The following is a 16692-nucleotide window of genomic DNA, read 5'->3' on the forward strand; positions in this document are numbered from 1 at the left end:
AAACATAAGGAACATTATTCCAAGAAACAAATTGGATATGCCTATTTTTCTCTTAGGATTTATCTATAATATGGTACATAAAGGCATTTTATATTTCACACAAATTGTGGAGATACTGAGCTTCCCCTGTGGCTTAGCGGTGAAGAATCTGCCTGCAATACAGGAGACTCTGGAGATGTGGGTTCAATCCCTGGGTCAGGGAGATTCCCTGGAGAAGAAAATGGCAACCCACTCCAGTATTCTAGCCTGGAGAATCCCATGGACAGAGGTGTCTGGGAGGCTTCAGTCCATGGGTTGCAGAGTCGGACACGACTGAAGCCACTGACCACCACCAGGGGAGATACTGCTTCCATTATACTAGTCAGAATGAGGGTGTTGAACTTACAGCTGCTAGCTTTGTATTTTTCCTGAGGTTTCTAAGGTATATTTTCTGTATAACCTGGTTATAGAAGAAAAAATTGTGTGTGTACGCATGTGTGTGTATGTGTGTTCGTGTGTGTGTTCGTGTGTGTGTGTATGTGTATGTGTGCTTTGAGCTGGAGATGCCGATCAGATCGAGGTAGGGGTTATACACTTACTGGGTGTGATATGAGCTATGGAATCAGATAGGTAGGAGTTGAAGTTTTAGTTCCATCCCTTACTAGCTGTGACTTTTATCAAGTCAATTTACTTTTCTTGAGGTTCATTTTCCTTTACTGTAAAAATAATATCTACCTCACAGGGCTGTGCCCACAATTAAACGTGATAATGAATGTAAATCATCCCATGCATTGTAGACATTCAATAGAAAGTTTACTTCTGACTTTTCCTGTGGGTTTTTTTTTTTCACACATATTTATTATTCCTAAAGAACTGTTACATTCTCTTTGCTAGAAATTGAGAGATACAGTGCCCAATGCATTTTTGTTGGTCTCATTAGGTGACTAGGAAATTCACCACTAAATTTTGTGTTCCATTGCCTCAAGAGAGCTTTAATTATTTTTCCTTTCATCTCTCTAACTTTTGTTTCCTCTTTATGACTTGTTTTAAATATTTTGGCTTGTAATTTTGCACTCAGGTTTCACTGTGAGCTGTCTTAAATCTTTTTTGAAAGTAGTCAGTTACTAAATCAATTTAGAAAGATGTTTTTGGAATTCCAATATTCTTGGAATCACCAATGAAGCCTTAAGGGCACTTGGGAAAGTTTTTCAATATCTTCTCTTTTCAAGTGTCTTTGTCATGTGTTTTCAGCTCCTAACACTCATCCTAGTAGAAGTGACAATCACTGGAGAAAATAACTCTAGTAGGAGGTACCATGGGGCTTCCCTGGCGGCTCAGTGGCCTAAAGAATCCACCTGCCAATGCAGGAGACAGAAGTTTGTTTGATAACTGGATTGGGAAGGTTGCCTGAAGGAGGAAATGGCAGCCCACGCCAGTATTGTTGCCTGGAAAATCCTAGGGCCACAGGAGCCTGGTGGGCTACAGTCCATGGCTACAGTCCATCACAAAATAACTGGACATGACTTAGTGACTAAACAACAACAAAGGAGGTACTATAAAATTCTGTGGAGAGGCCTTTGTTTGTATGTGGTGGGGGTAGGATTTGCAGATCTTGGCATTTAAGGACTTGTCTAGATTAAGGAATCCTCCTATGATGTTAGCCTTTAACTGACCTTCTTAATTTTCTTAAGTCAATTACATAGAACTCAGTAGAAGCTAAGGTTTATTCATTGATTCTCTTCCTAGCCCAGAGATTTGGAAGTCCTAAATAAGTAAGCAGCATTGGAATCTGGGTTATGCCTAAGTAAAGGGATTTTAAAATGGGAGCTATAAGGGAGGGAGCTGTATTGAAACCGAGGTAGAGGCACATTGAAAGGGTGGGAAGGAAGGGTAGGGTTTAAGTGGATATTTATCCAAGGCACCCTTTCCATTGGTCCCAGCCATGTTGCCTTTCTTGCTTCCAGCTGATTTCCTTTTCTGGTCAGGTGGTTCCTCTGCTAAACTACCTGACTTGGAACTTTCTTATTTAGCATTCCAATAGTGGCATTTTATTGAGCCTTAGCAGATAAAAGCCTTAGCATTTTATTTAGCCTTTAGCCTGGCTAAAAGAGAATCTGTTTCAAATACATAAGTACAAACCGGTACACAGGTTGGTTTAATGATTATTGCAGTCACGCTGGTACACTCTACACAAGCTCCTTGTTTGTCAGGCTCTGGAGCTGCTATGAGGGTACATAGCATCTTTCGCTGTGCAGATGGAGCCATTGTTTTACTGAGTTAGCCTGATGTTGGACTAAGGCCATTGCTCAGTTTCATGGCCTGCAGCTTGGAAAAGCAGTCTTCATTCTTTTAACAAATATTTATTAAGTATCTACTGTATACCAGGCACTATACTAGGCATGAGAGCTTAACAATGAATAAAACATTCTTAAACTATCCCTGGTCCTCAAGCCTCTAAATGCCCTAATTAGAAAAAAAAAAAAAATATATATATATATATATATATATATATATATATAAGGTTACTCAGAATTTCCCACATAGCCAAATTAGACTTTTATAATGCAAGTTTACAATATTAATGGTTGTTCAAAGGAACTATCAAGGTAATAGCTAATTTAAGGTGAGTAAAAAGTTCCAGAACATTTTTTTTCAAGGCTGATAAAAATTCCATATCTTAATTATGATATAAAGTCACTTGAATATTTTATAAATGCAAAATTAACTTCCTTTTACTTGAATGTAGGTAGATAAAACTCTATGAAACTCTCAAATTGTATAAGACAAATGAGACATTTGTTCTTTTAAGTGAGTAAGAAGTGCTTTCTGTGACTGTTAAATCAATCCCATAACTTATTTTAGGGACATTCAAACAAAAACCACCCAACAACCACAAAACAAGATAGAAGCATTAAATCAAAGTCAGACTGAAGAAATGACAAATGGAGACAGCAAAAATGGAAATAACTATTCCATATTAACCATCTATCAAACTCTATTATTCCTTCCTCAGATTTAAGATACAACATTCAATGTTTGCTGTTTCTTAGCCTGCATTGCAAAACACTCTTTTCGTGGTGTGTATACTGTTTAAGTTCTGTTAGAAGAATGTCAACAATTGAGTTTTTACCAAAAAAATAAATAAAACCAAAACCCTCCTTCCATAGTGTTTTGAACTCTTGCATTTTATTTTGAAAATAAAATTATCTAATAGAGGTCCCCTATTTAGATAGCGTTGGAAAGCTGACCTATGCTGTAATAAATGGCTTTTGGTTTGTTTCACTTAGCAGGGTTGCACAGAGAGCCATTCCTAAAGGCAGCCTGAAGAGGGCACATGGAGAAAGACAGTCTGAATGTGGCAAATGGTTCCCCTAAACAGCAAACTAATCACAGAAACAACTGTGATAACTAACAGTAGGAAATTTCCCTGGGTCCTTATACATACTTAAATCTTGACAAACTAGTATTAATCAAAACATAAATTAACACTCACTAATGAAACATTAAAACTCAAGTATGATTATCAAATAGATTATGTAAGAAATATACAAAATCTTAAATCTCTGCCCTAAATCACAGCTTTAATATTTTATAGTATTAAAAAGATTCTAATATAATTATTACATACTATTTGGACATTCTAGATTTGATAACATCTTTAAAAGATACTAAACCTCACTTTTCACTGTTTCTAGAAGACAATGTTGTTCCTTAATGGATTTCACAATTTTGAGGTCATCCCAGATTATATTATTTCTATGATTATGGTTTATCATTAAGGGATAGGGAGAACACATCTTTCATCTTTCCTTAGTGATTACATGTTTATCCACTGATCAAGTCAGGTATATTCTTTTAGTAGTTTTAAACATACAAATATATATAGTCTTAGTCTGAAATCTCAAACTGCTTTTTCATCTACTTTCTTATTTTACTTTCACGGGGCTAATGAGAAGGAATTGTTTCAATGCATAGCACAATCACATCTGGCCAGATTGCTGGCAAAGCAAGGGATTGTAGAATCCATGACTAAGGGCTTTTATGAGTCTTGCAAAAATTAACTAATTTTCTGCATGCAACTTTTCAACATATATCATAAGGTTACATCATTTGGGCAGAGCAAAATGCTGCTGCACATAGATACAGAAAACAGTGTCAAAAATCCTGAACCAGCTGTGCTACAGGTAAATTTTCTCTGAAAAATGAAAACAGAGTCCTCCCTCCTGCATCTTTCCCTTCTCCCCTCCTTGTCCTGCAGTTCCCATCCCCAGTTAACAGCTTAATTATGAGATGTTCCTTTGCTTTCGGAAAGACACTAAAACTTTAACCTGATCCCAGTTAAGTTAGGGCCTAGGATGAGCTGCAGTGTGAATGATGATGTGTAGGCAGAGGGGATTTACTACTTTTACATACATATTCTTGCTACTCCAAACCTGGAGCCCTTCTGCTAAATCAGCAAAGGTCTGACTTAAGAGGGTACATTAGGATTTTTGAAATAAGGTCTTGGGGGAAACCCTGGAACTCACTAAAGTTTCTAAAGGCAACAGAAGGGATCTGCATCCTGAAAAGCAATTTCGGGACCTTCTCTTCAACCTCCCAATTGAGAGAGGGAGTGAAGGAAGGGATGAAGGAATACTTCACAAATACTTTTTTTTACAAATGGACTGATTGTAGATGAGCTGAGCTTGCCTACAAAGTAAGGAAAAGGGAGTGAAGTCTGCCATGTAATGAGAAAGTGATTTAAGTACCCCTTCACATTTGGTATACCATTTTGAACTTGAATCTAGTTTTATGTTTCAGAAAATTTTCTCATGTGTAATATGTTACAATCACGTTTTGATTTATTAGCTTTATATAAGGAATATAGAAGGGTGATTTCCCCATTTTTTCACACAAAAACTAAAGAATAAGTGCATTAAGGGTTTCGCTGGTGGTTTGGTGGTAAAGAATCCACCTGCCAATGCAGGAGATGCAGGTTCAGTCCCTGGGTTGGGAAGATCCCCTGGAGAAGGAAATGGCAACCCACCCCACTATTCTTGTCTAGGAAATCCCAGTGACAGAGGAGCCTGGCGGGCTAAAGTCCATGGCCTACAGTCCATGGGGGCACTTATTCTATGACTAAGTGCATAAACAACAACAAAAATGTGCATTAAGGTATTTTTATTTGTGGAAGAATTAAGACTCTAAACTTAGTCCAGGATTCCTTCAACCCTTGTAACTTGCGATAGCTGTTCATCAGAGTGGATTTCTAAAGTTGCTGCTAGTATGGTGAAGTACAAAATGTTTTCCATTCATTCATCAGTTTTATCAATAAGCAACAAAGAATAGAAACGTGGCATAAACGCTATTTTCTTTTTGTGCTGGTTAGGGTATTTGTTTCCCAGAAAGATTAAAACTAGACAACGTTCAGTTGTCTTCTAGGGAAAATGATGGCTCTACTGGCAATTTTATAACTTCTTTCAAAATAGCAGAGGTTCTCTTCCTCCATCTATTAGATTCCCCTTCTGTAAAATGTGTTTAGTCTTGCTACCCAACATTCCAAATGTTCAATGTTGTTGTGTCCTTGTAAATTCCTACTTCTACAAATTGAGTTTCAAACCAGCTGTGTAAGTTTCCAAACATATGTATGTCAGCTGTACTTGTTCATGAAATCACATAATTCAATTGTATTGCACATAAAAGAATGAAGTAAGTAAGACTAAAGAAAGAGAGCAGGGTTCCCCCATCTCCATGAAAATAAAATGACATGTTTTGGAAAAACTTTATAAAAGTGGGTCATTGTAAACAAATGCAGTCATAGATTGGCTTTGTATTAGGTGTGGGTACTTAAACATTTATAAAAGTGGAAATGTTATACAGTCCATTAACTCTAGAAGAAATAATTTAAAAGTGACTAAAAATCAGAAGCGAATGAAAATTAAGAACCACACTCTATGATAACCTTTGGATCAAAAAATACATAATTTAGAATGCAGTAGAAAAATTCATATCAAAATCCATGGAACCACAAAAAAATTTACATTGAAAGGAAAATATTAGTCTTAATGTCTTAGTTATTTCAGAAAGAAAGACTCAAAAAAAGCTTAAAACAAATGGTAAAAATAATAGAACAAAACAAAGAAATAAAAAAGAGGGTAATGAAGGCAAAGGCTGAAAATGAAAAGAATGGCAGCAATAATAAATTCATCCAAAGGCTAGTTCCTTGAAAAAAATACAGTGAAATAAGTGAATCTTTCAAAGGCCTGCTAAAGGAAGGAGAAAAAGAACAAAAATATGCAGATTTAGCAATGATAAGGCAGATGGAGCTACTGATATGGAAAAGACTGAATGAATGAGTTAAAAGAGAATCTTTGAAGCAAGTTTGTAACAACTTTGAAAGCCTAGATGTAATGGATGAATTTTCCCCAAAATATGAATTTTCAATATTGACCAAGAAAGAAACAGAATAAATAATTACCATAGTAGAGATTGAATGGTGGTTAAAGAACTACTGTTAAAACCACCACGACCAGATGGTTTAACAGATGATATCTTTCTAACGTTTAAAAAGCTTGTAACTACAGAACAATACCACTAGAAAATAGATGCACGGTTCTGAATAGTTTACTGGCTAATACAATCAACAAAATATCAAAAATGTCTGTGACCAAGTAGGATTTATTTCAGAAATGCAAGGATTTTTTTAAAGTATTAGTTTTAATGGTAAAGTTATTTTCAAAAAGTCAGCTACTACTATTCAAAACTGTTTTGGAGAATCAAATGAATTCATATGGAAACGAAATAGTATTTTTTAAAAAGAGAATGGATGTATCTCTTTTTTGTTGCTGATATGATACTTAGAACATCCAAGAGTAAATCCTCAAGGACCTCTCCTCCTGCCCAAACAAAGCCAGCCCAAATCAGACTAAAACAAACTAAAGAAAAAGTCCAATAAGAATGAGGCAGATAGGGAATTCCCTGACAGTCCAGCGGTTAGGACTCTGCACCTTCACTTCCCTGGGGGTGGGGGTTCTGGTCAGGAAAATGAGATCCTGCAAATCGTGTGGTATGGCAAAAAGAACAAATGAAAAAACGAGTCAGATAATATGTTAACATGGCTAGAAGGAAGATAAATAGGTAAAAATGGAAATGTATGATGTATTTCATTTGGTTGACTAAGGTATATAAATTTAAGAATGAATTTAATAACAAAGGTAAGAATTTCTAAGAACATTAGAAAAGTCTCACTGAAGGAGACACAATTTTTTTTAGGCTCTAAATCAGTGGCTCTCAATCCTGGATACATGTTAGAATAGACATAAAAATACTGATTCTCTGACATAGCTATAAGCAATTCTGGTTTAACTGTTGCATAGTAGGTCTGAAGCACTAACATTTATATATTCAGATGATTTTAGTGTGCAGCAAGGAACTTAATATTGAAATTTCAAAGTCATGTAAAAATTAATATAAAATTCATAGAAAGGAAAGGGTTAGCAACAGGTATTTGATTCATTCTCTCTCCTTCCTGAGTAATACCTGGAAAGAAAAGTGACTAGATAATGACAAAGATTAATGACCTGCTCTTCACAGCACACTAAAAGTGTGGGGCAGCTCTTATCTATGGAGTGGCATTTATCTGTGGCAGAGTGTGTCTAGTTTAAATTGCTTACAGTAAACAAATTTATAGGACATTACTTTCTAGAAAATGTCTTGTAAGCTATGTAATTTTCAGACTCTAAAATGTGTATGTCTGATGACCAAAAGAGCTTCATTCTGCTTAACTGTTATGTCATCACACACATGGTTTAGGGTCCTCCTGTGTTAAATCTGATTTAACTTTTATGCAGGGTACATCAAGTGGAATGCTTGGCTGGATAAATCACAAACTGGAATCAAGATGGTTGGGAGAAATATCAACAACCTCAGGTATGCAGGTGATACCACTCTAATGGCAGAAAGTGAAAAGCAACTAAAGAGCCTCTTGATGAGGATGAAAGAAAAGAGTGAAAAAGCTGGCTTGAAACTCAACATTCAAAAAACTAAGATCATGGCATCTGGTCCTATCACTTCATGGCAAATAGATGGGGAAACAGTGGAAACAATGACAGATTTTATTTTCTTGGATTCCAAAATCACCAAGGGCTGTGATTTCAGCCATGAATTTAGGATGCCTGCTTCTTGGAAGAAAAGCTATGACAAACCTAGATTAAAAAGCAGAGACACCACTTGTCTGTCAAAGATCAGTAGAGTCAAAGCTATGATTTTTCTAATAGTCATGTATGGATGTGAGAGCTGGATGAGCGAGGCTGAGCACCAAAGAATTGATGCTTTCAAATTGTGGTGCTGGAGAAGGCTCTTGAGTGTCCCTTGGATAGCAAGCAGATCAAACCAATCAATCCTAAAGGAAATCAACCCTGAATATTCACTGGAAGGATTGTTGCTGAAGTGGAAGCTCCAATAGTTTGGCCACCTGATGGTATGAGCTGACTCATTGGAAGAGACCCTGATGCTGGGAAAGGCAGAGGGCAAAATGAGAAGAGGGTAGCAGAGGATGAGATGCTTCAGTAACATCACTGACTCAATGGACATGGATTTGAGCAAACTCCGTGAGGCAGGGGAAGGCAGAGGAACCTAGCGTGCCATAGTCCATGGGGTTGCAAAGATTCGGACATGACTTACTGACTGAACAACAGCAATGTTAAAACTTACACAGAACACATACTGGAAGAAGGATCTCCATGCCTTGATTTGCCTTATGATTACATATATTCTTGAGTAAACTTTGATATTGGTTACAAGTTCTGATTTTTGTGTGCCAGAAATAACAATCTGATCTCTGGGTTATCTCAAAAGCCCAAATGGAATTTGTCATAATTGAATTAAGATAGTCATATATTTTCTATGGAATAATAAATACTCTCAAATGCCCCCCAAAATAAGAAAAGCAAGATTAGTAAGAGTTGACTTGCCTTGTCAGATACCAAAGTATGATGTAAAGCTATTAAGCATAAATCAGAATTTATATTGCCATGCTACTGCTGCTGCTGCTGCTAAGTCGCTTCAGTCGTGTCCGACTCTGTGTGACCCCATAGACGGCAGTCCACCAGGCTCTCCCGTCCCTGGGATTCTCCAGGCAAGAACACTGGAGTGGGTTGCCATTTCCTTCTCCAATATTGCCGTAGGAAGGGACAAATAGAACCAATATGGGAATAAAGATATTAGTGCTGAGTTGCATCTGACTCTTTGAGACCCCATGAACTATATAGCCTGCCAGGCTCCTCTGTCCATGGGATTCTCTATGCAAGAAAGCTGGAGTGGGTAGCTATTTCCTTCTCCAGGTAATCTTCCCCACCCAGGGATTGAACCTGGGTTGCCTGCATTGCAGGAGGATTCTTTACCATCAAAGCCATCAGGGAATATATATTCCAATTATACCTAATAATGTAATGTATAAATCAGGTGGTATTTAAGAACAAAAGAAAAAGTCCTATCTTCCATCCATGTAAAGAAAATTTATAAAACTATATTTGAAACAGATTCAGAATTTTCTTCCTTAATCATATAACAAAGCTCAAAGCCTAGAAAACTACTTGTGTAATCCACAGGTTTAGTGGGAACTTAGTGAAACAGGACAGGATCTCTGAAGTATACAGGAAAAGTTGACTAATTGGATGATACTAAAAAACAAAAAAATTAACATCCAGACAATATCCTAAACAAACTCAGTATATTGGAAAGAGACTAGGAATAAATTGCAATCTAGATGAGAGATAGAGCATCAATGTCTATAAATTACGAAAAATCCTTTAAAAATGACAAGGGTAACCAAAATCTACCCCAAAATGTTATGAATAAGTTATTCACAGGAGTGATGCCTCAATTGACCATTCTTGCTTTATTTTAATAAAGCACTCTGAACTCGGCTCTGGTGTTGACTACTCCAGCACAGCTCATACATAAGGCAGGTAAAATTAGAGTTAGAATCTGGGCCAATATTCCCATTTTAGAAAACATGACTAAGGCCCTGTTTTCCTAGTGTCCACACACACTCACAGATAAAACTAGGTAACGGCTAGATGTGAACCGCTATGATTCAAGAACAATAATTACACTTGTGTGGAGTGAGTCTTTGGTTTTCCTTCCCACTACTGTGGGTGTTTCTAACTACTGACATGTTTCAGTTCTGTGTGAACTGTAGAGCATTCTGAGTTGAGAAGATGGCCAGGAGAGTGAGGAAAATGATTTAGCATGGCTCCAGAAGTGTTAAAATGCACAATAAAGGTACTGGACCCAAAGTGAGGAAGATTCTTACCAGATGGTCGCTAAACTGAGTGTAGAGTTCTTGGGGTAGCACACCTGACTAACAGCAGCCCAAGATGCAAACTAAAAGATTCTTTTGGAATATCTGGCATGAAAGAGGCATGATTATATATGTTTTTTTTTCCATTCACACTAATCTCCATGGATAGTAACATGTCTAAACCATGAAAAATAATTAAAATAAATGTAATTTTCCTGAGTCTGCTGCCTTAAAGCTATATGGTCAATTGGCTAAGATGAACTACTTGTGCTTATTTTTGCCTTTAAAAAATGATTTTAAAATATCTGGTCTAGTGAGTGGAAATTTACATATCCATTTTCAATATAAATTCTCAAGCTATTGGTAATGTCTCGGGAAATTCTTTAACTAAACACTGGACTTTTATTTTGGGATAAATTGTGGATGGTTTGAGTCTATTAAGTTTGATAAGTTACCCTAATATTGGAATTTAATGGACCTAAATTCATGTTTCCAAAGAATATTTTAAAAGTGAACATTGATGTTTTTATTTTTCATTATTGGCTCACTTATACTGATTATTAATTGATCCTAAACTGAATTGAGCTTGAATTATTCCTGTGTTCCAAAGAAAGCATCTGGAAACATAGATCACTCTTCAGCATAAGAGACTGCACTTGAATCCTTTTTGAATAGTACCATAGATTTTGGAAGCTGAAAAACAACTTGAAACATCATTCCCACCTTCCTACTCCCATAGGAAGCACATTGACAAACGGAGAAACTGAAGCATAGAAGTGTGGCCACTGCCTCCGTGTGGTGTTTCTGCAATGACTGTTTTTCACGTGTAATGCCCCAGACCATGCTGTCATTATTTCTCTTGACTCAGAATGGTTCAGGATCAGATCCCACTGTTGAACTTCATTTGCTTAAAGCAGCTTGGTGCTCTATGTAAACAAGTCTTTCTTAATAATGGTTGGAGACCAGGCTGAAGTGACCGTCATCATTTGTGAACCATTATTTAACATATACCATTTGTAATCTGAAAATACCAGATGCTTGTCTTAAGCTTGCTATTGTTCATGTCAGGGGGCTCCAGATGGTATAATTATTGTGCTCTGTGGCATTTTTGAGACTTTAGGATAAACAGCCTGGAGGAAAAGTAGGAAAGACATGTGACTTGCCCTCTCTTAAACACCTGAGGTTCAGGTGCTAAATACAATTGTTAAGTATGTGTGTTAATAGTAGATTTCTTGCAAGTGGAAAATTTCACATATCCAGTTTCTGCTGATCCAGGCAATTCCTGTCAACTAATCAGCATGATGATGAATACATCTTTTAAGGTTCATTGTAGACAGCCATTACTTTAACTCCACTCTTAAACAGCAACTATTTTTTTACAGAAAACTAAAAGATGTCACCAATCCTCAGGGTCTTTATCATTTAAACACAGTTTCTATGTTTTCTTTTTTTTGGGGGGCCAATCCCCATGCTCCCTTTTTAAATGTGTGGATTTACATTTTTCTATCTAAGTGTAGAGAAGGAGCATATGTCTTTCATATTAGGAGACATTTGTAATGCTATCTGTACCTTGATTGCTAATTTTGAACTGATGCTTTGTTAAACTATTGCTGGTCAAATAAAAATATCAATCTAAATTGTAGGCTCACCTATGCAAGAATTGTATTATGTTGCTTTTATCTTTAAACATGACTGTTTTTATTTTCTGAAGACTTCTTGATAACAGGGTCCCTGCCCATTGGATGGTTAGTCAGACTTGAAAGACATCATATTTGCAGTCATTTTACTGTAGCCTTATAATGAACTAGTCCAAGGTTTTTCACTGACTATATCAACTTTGGTATATAAAATATCATTAGAAAAAAGTAAAGGGTAATAAAAATATTATGGTAGAGACAAGATATGCTATTTTATAAATTTTGCTTTATATCCTATGTGGCTTAATGTCAGAAGGATTATTTTATCTGAGTTGCTGAATTAGACATTGAAAGAGCTCAAAATTACATTTCACTATGGTGCACCTCATGCGAAGAGTTAACTCACTGGAAAAGACTCTGATGCTGGGAGGGATTGGGGGCAGGAGGAGAAGGGGATGACAGAGAATGAGATGGCTGGATGGCATCACCCACTCGATGGAGGTGGGTTTGAGTGAACTCCGGGAGTTGGTGATGGACAGGGAGGCCTGGCGTGCTGTGATTCATGGGGTCGCAAAGAGTTGGACACGACTGAGTGATTGAACTGAACTGAACTAAACTGATGGTGTATTAAAATAGGACACTAGTGGAGTATATTTGAAAGTGACAGTCTGGCACAGATAAAGGTATTTAAATAAATATAGGGAATGGGTGCAACAATAGTTTTGATTGATGGAATGCAGTTAGATTCTAGATGCAGGTTAGTGTTAGTAGTTGCTAGTTAAATAAATGGTAGTTAGTACTAGCAGCAAGCAGTTAGTAGTAGTAGTCTGTAGTCAGAGTTATCAGATAACAGAGGAGCAGGAAAAGAGTCATGGAAAGAAATGAAATCAGATTTTCATTAAAATGTCCTTAGAAACCACATCAGCCCCCAAAAGTAGGAATTTCTATTAAACAGTATGTCATTCTTTATTATTTTCTTTTCTATTTTCATTGGCTTTGTTCATTCGGTCCATTATAAGTGTATGTTTTGTTACTCAAGAGTCCCACTGTGGGGCTTCCCAGGTGGCTTCGTGTAAAGAATCTGCCTGCCAAGAGTCCCACTGTGATTCTAAGCAATTTTAGCCTACTAGGTTGATTCTTGATTGAAATCTCTAAATATTCTCCCTTGTTCAACTCTTCTCTGACCGTATACCTTCTTCTTTCTGAAGAAATAGTCTCTGCTTGACCAAAGGGGCTGGACCACGTGGTATGTGAGTGCCATTGAGTCGCCTTCTTTATTTCTCAAAACAAGAGGCTCCATCATTTTTCTTTCTTCTCCTACCTCTCTTTAAGGAAACTTTGTCTATCTGGCTGCTAAAGAATTTCTTCTTTTTTAGGTTCTTATTCCAACTCCTTTCTATATCTGTTTCTCAAATTTTTCTCCATCAACACCCCAGACTAAAATACTCAACTGTTCTCCCTTCTTCTTAAAATAAATTAAATGAAGTTGTTTTTAGATTATCTGCCTTAATTCTGCCTTGGATGTCTCAAAACAGGGCCTCTATTCCTGTCCTTGTCTTTACCTGGAATGGTCTCCTTGGATTCTCTGCCATCCACAATTCTACCATTCACTTACTTCAGAGGTTTTTGAATAACACTCAACACAGAAACAAACGCCTCACAAAGGAGACTCAGAGGGAGCAGGAGTGTGCAGCAGATAGGTTAGACTCTACATCCTCAAGCAGAAAAACTCCCATAAAAATTGCTTCACAGATTTAGCAAGGGCAGTTCTGGTGCTTTAGAACTATTTGAAAATGACATGTTTAATGAAATTGCAGAGAGGTTAAGTGACTTGTCCAAGATTAGTGGCATATTGATAGCTCGTACTTGGGTCTTCTGAATTTTTATTCTATATATCGTTTTTCTATTATTCAGGCATTAATAGAGGGCCATTTTTAGGTAAGGAGTAACAGTTTTCATTGAACGTTCAAAAAGGCTTTTCTTCCATGCAAATATAATTTTAAATTACGGAGTGGTTTCTGTCATTAATGATTTATTTCTCTCCATCCAGAATGATGGATAGATCATGGTTATTGGTGTCCTTATTCATTCAAGCCATGTTCCTTCATGTGCATGGCTTGATTCTACAATGACATGGAAGGTGATTTTCAGTTTTTGGCAGTGTTGTAACTAAAATCAATGTTAGATAATGTCTGAAAGTTTCAGATTGGGTTACAAGACAGCTTTGATTTTGGGGGGGGAAAGCCATTGAGGAACCTTCAGTCCTAATCTGAAAAAGTATTGCAGAAAGAAAAATATTTTCCAGACTTGACCTATGGACATTTCTGAGCTAATTTTTACTAATCCTAAACCTGACATAATTTTCAAAAGGACATCTTCCTTTCACTAGCTTCATTGTTCTGACCACTTTCCTTTTGCAATCTGAACCATTTGGCTCAACTCAGAGGAAGCCCATAAATATTCCCAGAATGCTTTTGGTTCTGGAACATTCTGGCAATAGATGTTCCACTAAAAGCAAAAATACAGGGAATAAGGAATATGGCTCCATGTTTTAGGTAAATTCTTTGCAATGTTTTGTAATCTATCAAGCAACCAAATGTTTGGGGCTATGAAAAAGAATTTTCAGTCAGTCAATAGAGTGTGAATAAACATCTTGCACTTCATCTGGACACAGTTAAACAGCAAAAATGGCCTGAAATGTTTCATGATAAATTATATTAAAGGTTATACTTAAATGAAATAACATGGAATGCTGATGTAAAATACAACAGTTTGATGTATTTTTATGTATCACAGTACATAAAGTTAAGTTGTATTAAATTGTTATTAAATCACAATTTAGTTAGCAATAAAACTAATAAGACACAGGGATTTAACAATATGGTGTTAGAGGTAAAAAAAAGTTTTTTTTAACCTCTCAATAGTCTAAGAGTAGGGGTGCTTTTTTCTAATCAACTTTCTTTTGCACATTGTGCTTATTTAGCAAGCATCTTCCATTTGCTGAGTTTTCAGAGTTATGTTGCGCTTAGATCTTGTACTCACATTGCAGTCACAAGATGAGAAATGTAGACACTGTGTACAAACAAGAAGTTCGTGCAAAGTCAAGCTCTCAAAACCACATGCAAGACTCAGTGGCACATGGTTTAGAGCTCATACAACTCCTGGATCATGTAACACAGGCATGCAGATGAGAGGAAAGAAAAGCACCTACATCATGAAAATAGAGGATGATGAAAGAGAATGACATTTTCTTTATGACAATTATCTAATGCAAACCGTATACCCATAACCTTTACCAGAGTGGAGGAAGGGGCAGATAAGTGACTTTTTGTGGGTGGGTTGCGGGGGGAAACTCTATATAAATATTGTTAGAGGTCAAGTTGTTCAAGTTCAGAATTTCTATTCTGTACTTGGCCTCTTCCAGGTTATCTTCCCCAGTTTCTTGCTTTGTATTTCCTCTGCTACACCATGCAAAAAAGATCAGAACTAACATTGGAAATCATTTAACAAGCTCTAAACCTGACAGATCACAAGGGTGTTCTCCACAATTTACACGAGAATTAAATTGGATATAAATACCTCCTGTTCTTACCGGTGGGTGTTGTGATTCCATGTATTAAGGTGTGAAGCAGACAGGAAAGAGATAAATCTTTCATAAGTACATTGTAAATAGGCAAGTGGTATATAAACCAAATTCATAGGTAATAGAGTCAAACAATGAAAGGTAAATAATTTTTACAAAATAGACTTTATCACAAAAAAAATGGTCACAAAACTAGAGTAATATGGAGAGGGGAAGTAAAATAAATAAATGTTTAACTATTGTTATTGAAATAATCTGGCAGAATGGAACAACAAAATTGAGTGACATGTGTTTTGATTAAAGATTCTTGACACTGCTTCAGCCAACCCAGCATTAGAGAATCCCCTGTAGTATCTGAATGTTGATATTTCATTAAACAATAATATGAATGGAAATAAACAAAAGTGACCCATTTGAAGGTACTTTTTTAAGAGATTAAAGTGTTACCCTGGTAAGATCAACTTTGCAAATGAATTTTCACAAGTAAATATGGGATAATTAGAAATAACTCATGGGATTCAGTTATGGTTTTGTATGAAATGTGCTGATTGATTAGTTCCTCAAATCAAAAATTTTATAATGGCATGCCATTACTTCTCAATCAAATAAATCATGCACAGCTATGATAAACTTATCATATGTAAATATATATTTCAAACTGGGCAGTATTTGCAATGTTTTCTGTACCTTAACTGCTAATTTTGAACCTTTATTTTTTTTGTTAAGCTATTGCTGATCAAATAAAAAAATGTCAATCTCAATTGAATAAGTTGTATGTAAAAGTTGTATCATACTGTTGCTGTCACTAACTTTGAAAGATTTCATTTTGTTAAGAACTCTTAGAAACAAGATCCTTGCCCAGTGGAAGAACAGCTAGATGGGAGGGTATCATAATTCTAATCATTTTTTAATAGGTCTTGATACACTATTGAATTTGTATTTATCATATAATTTATCTTTAGTAATCAATCTCTATAGCCAAATAACTAGGTCAAAAAGATATATGTAATTTTCCTAATAATAAAAGGAGCTCTTTAGATCAATTAATTTTATTAGTTGTATTGATTTTTAAGCATTGATAGAGGAGGGAAGGTTATGAAAAGCTGATGTTGAAATTGTTTAAGAGTTATGAAGGAATCCATATTTCCCCCTTGAAAGGAAAGATGCGTTAAACCAGATACAGTAAAAGGGCACATATTTAATTGATTAAA

The 16692-nt window shown here is 36.2% G+C and overlaps 1 protein-coding gene across 4 annotated transcripts in view; it reads right to left on the reverse strand.

The window, feature by feature from the left end:
- The window catches only part of KCNH7 (potassium voltage-gated channel subfamily H member 7), a 551616-nt gene that overhangs the window by 31517 nt on the left and 503407 nt on the right, over positions 1–16692 (reverse strand). The window lies entirely within an intron of this gene.

The sequence above is a fragment of the Moschus berezovskii genome, chromosome 2, assembly GCF_049115385.1.
Source record: "Moschus berezovskii isolate FMDL1 chromosome 2, NW_MosBer_1.0, whole genome shotgun sequence".
Taxonomy (NCBI): Eukaryota; Metazoa; Chordata; class Mammalia; order Artiodactyla; family Moschidae; genus Moschus; species Moschus berezovskii.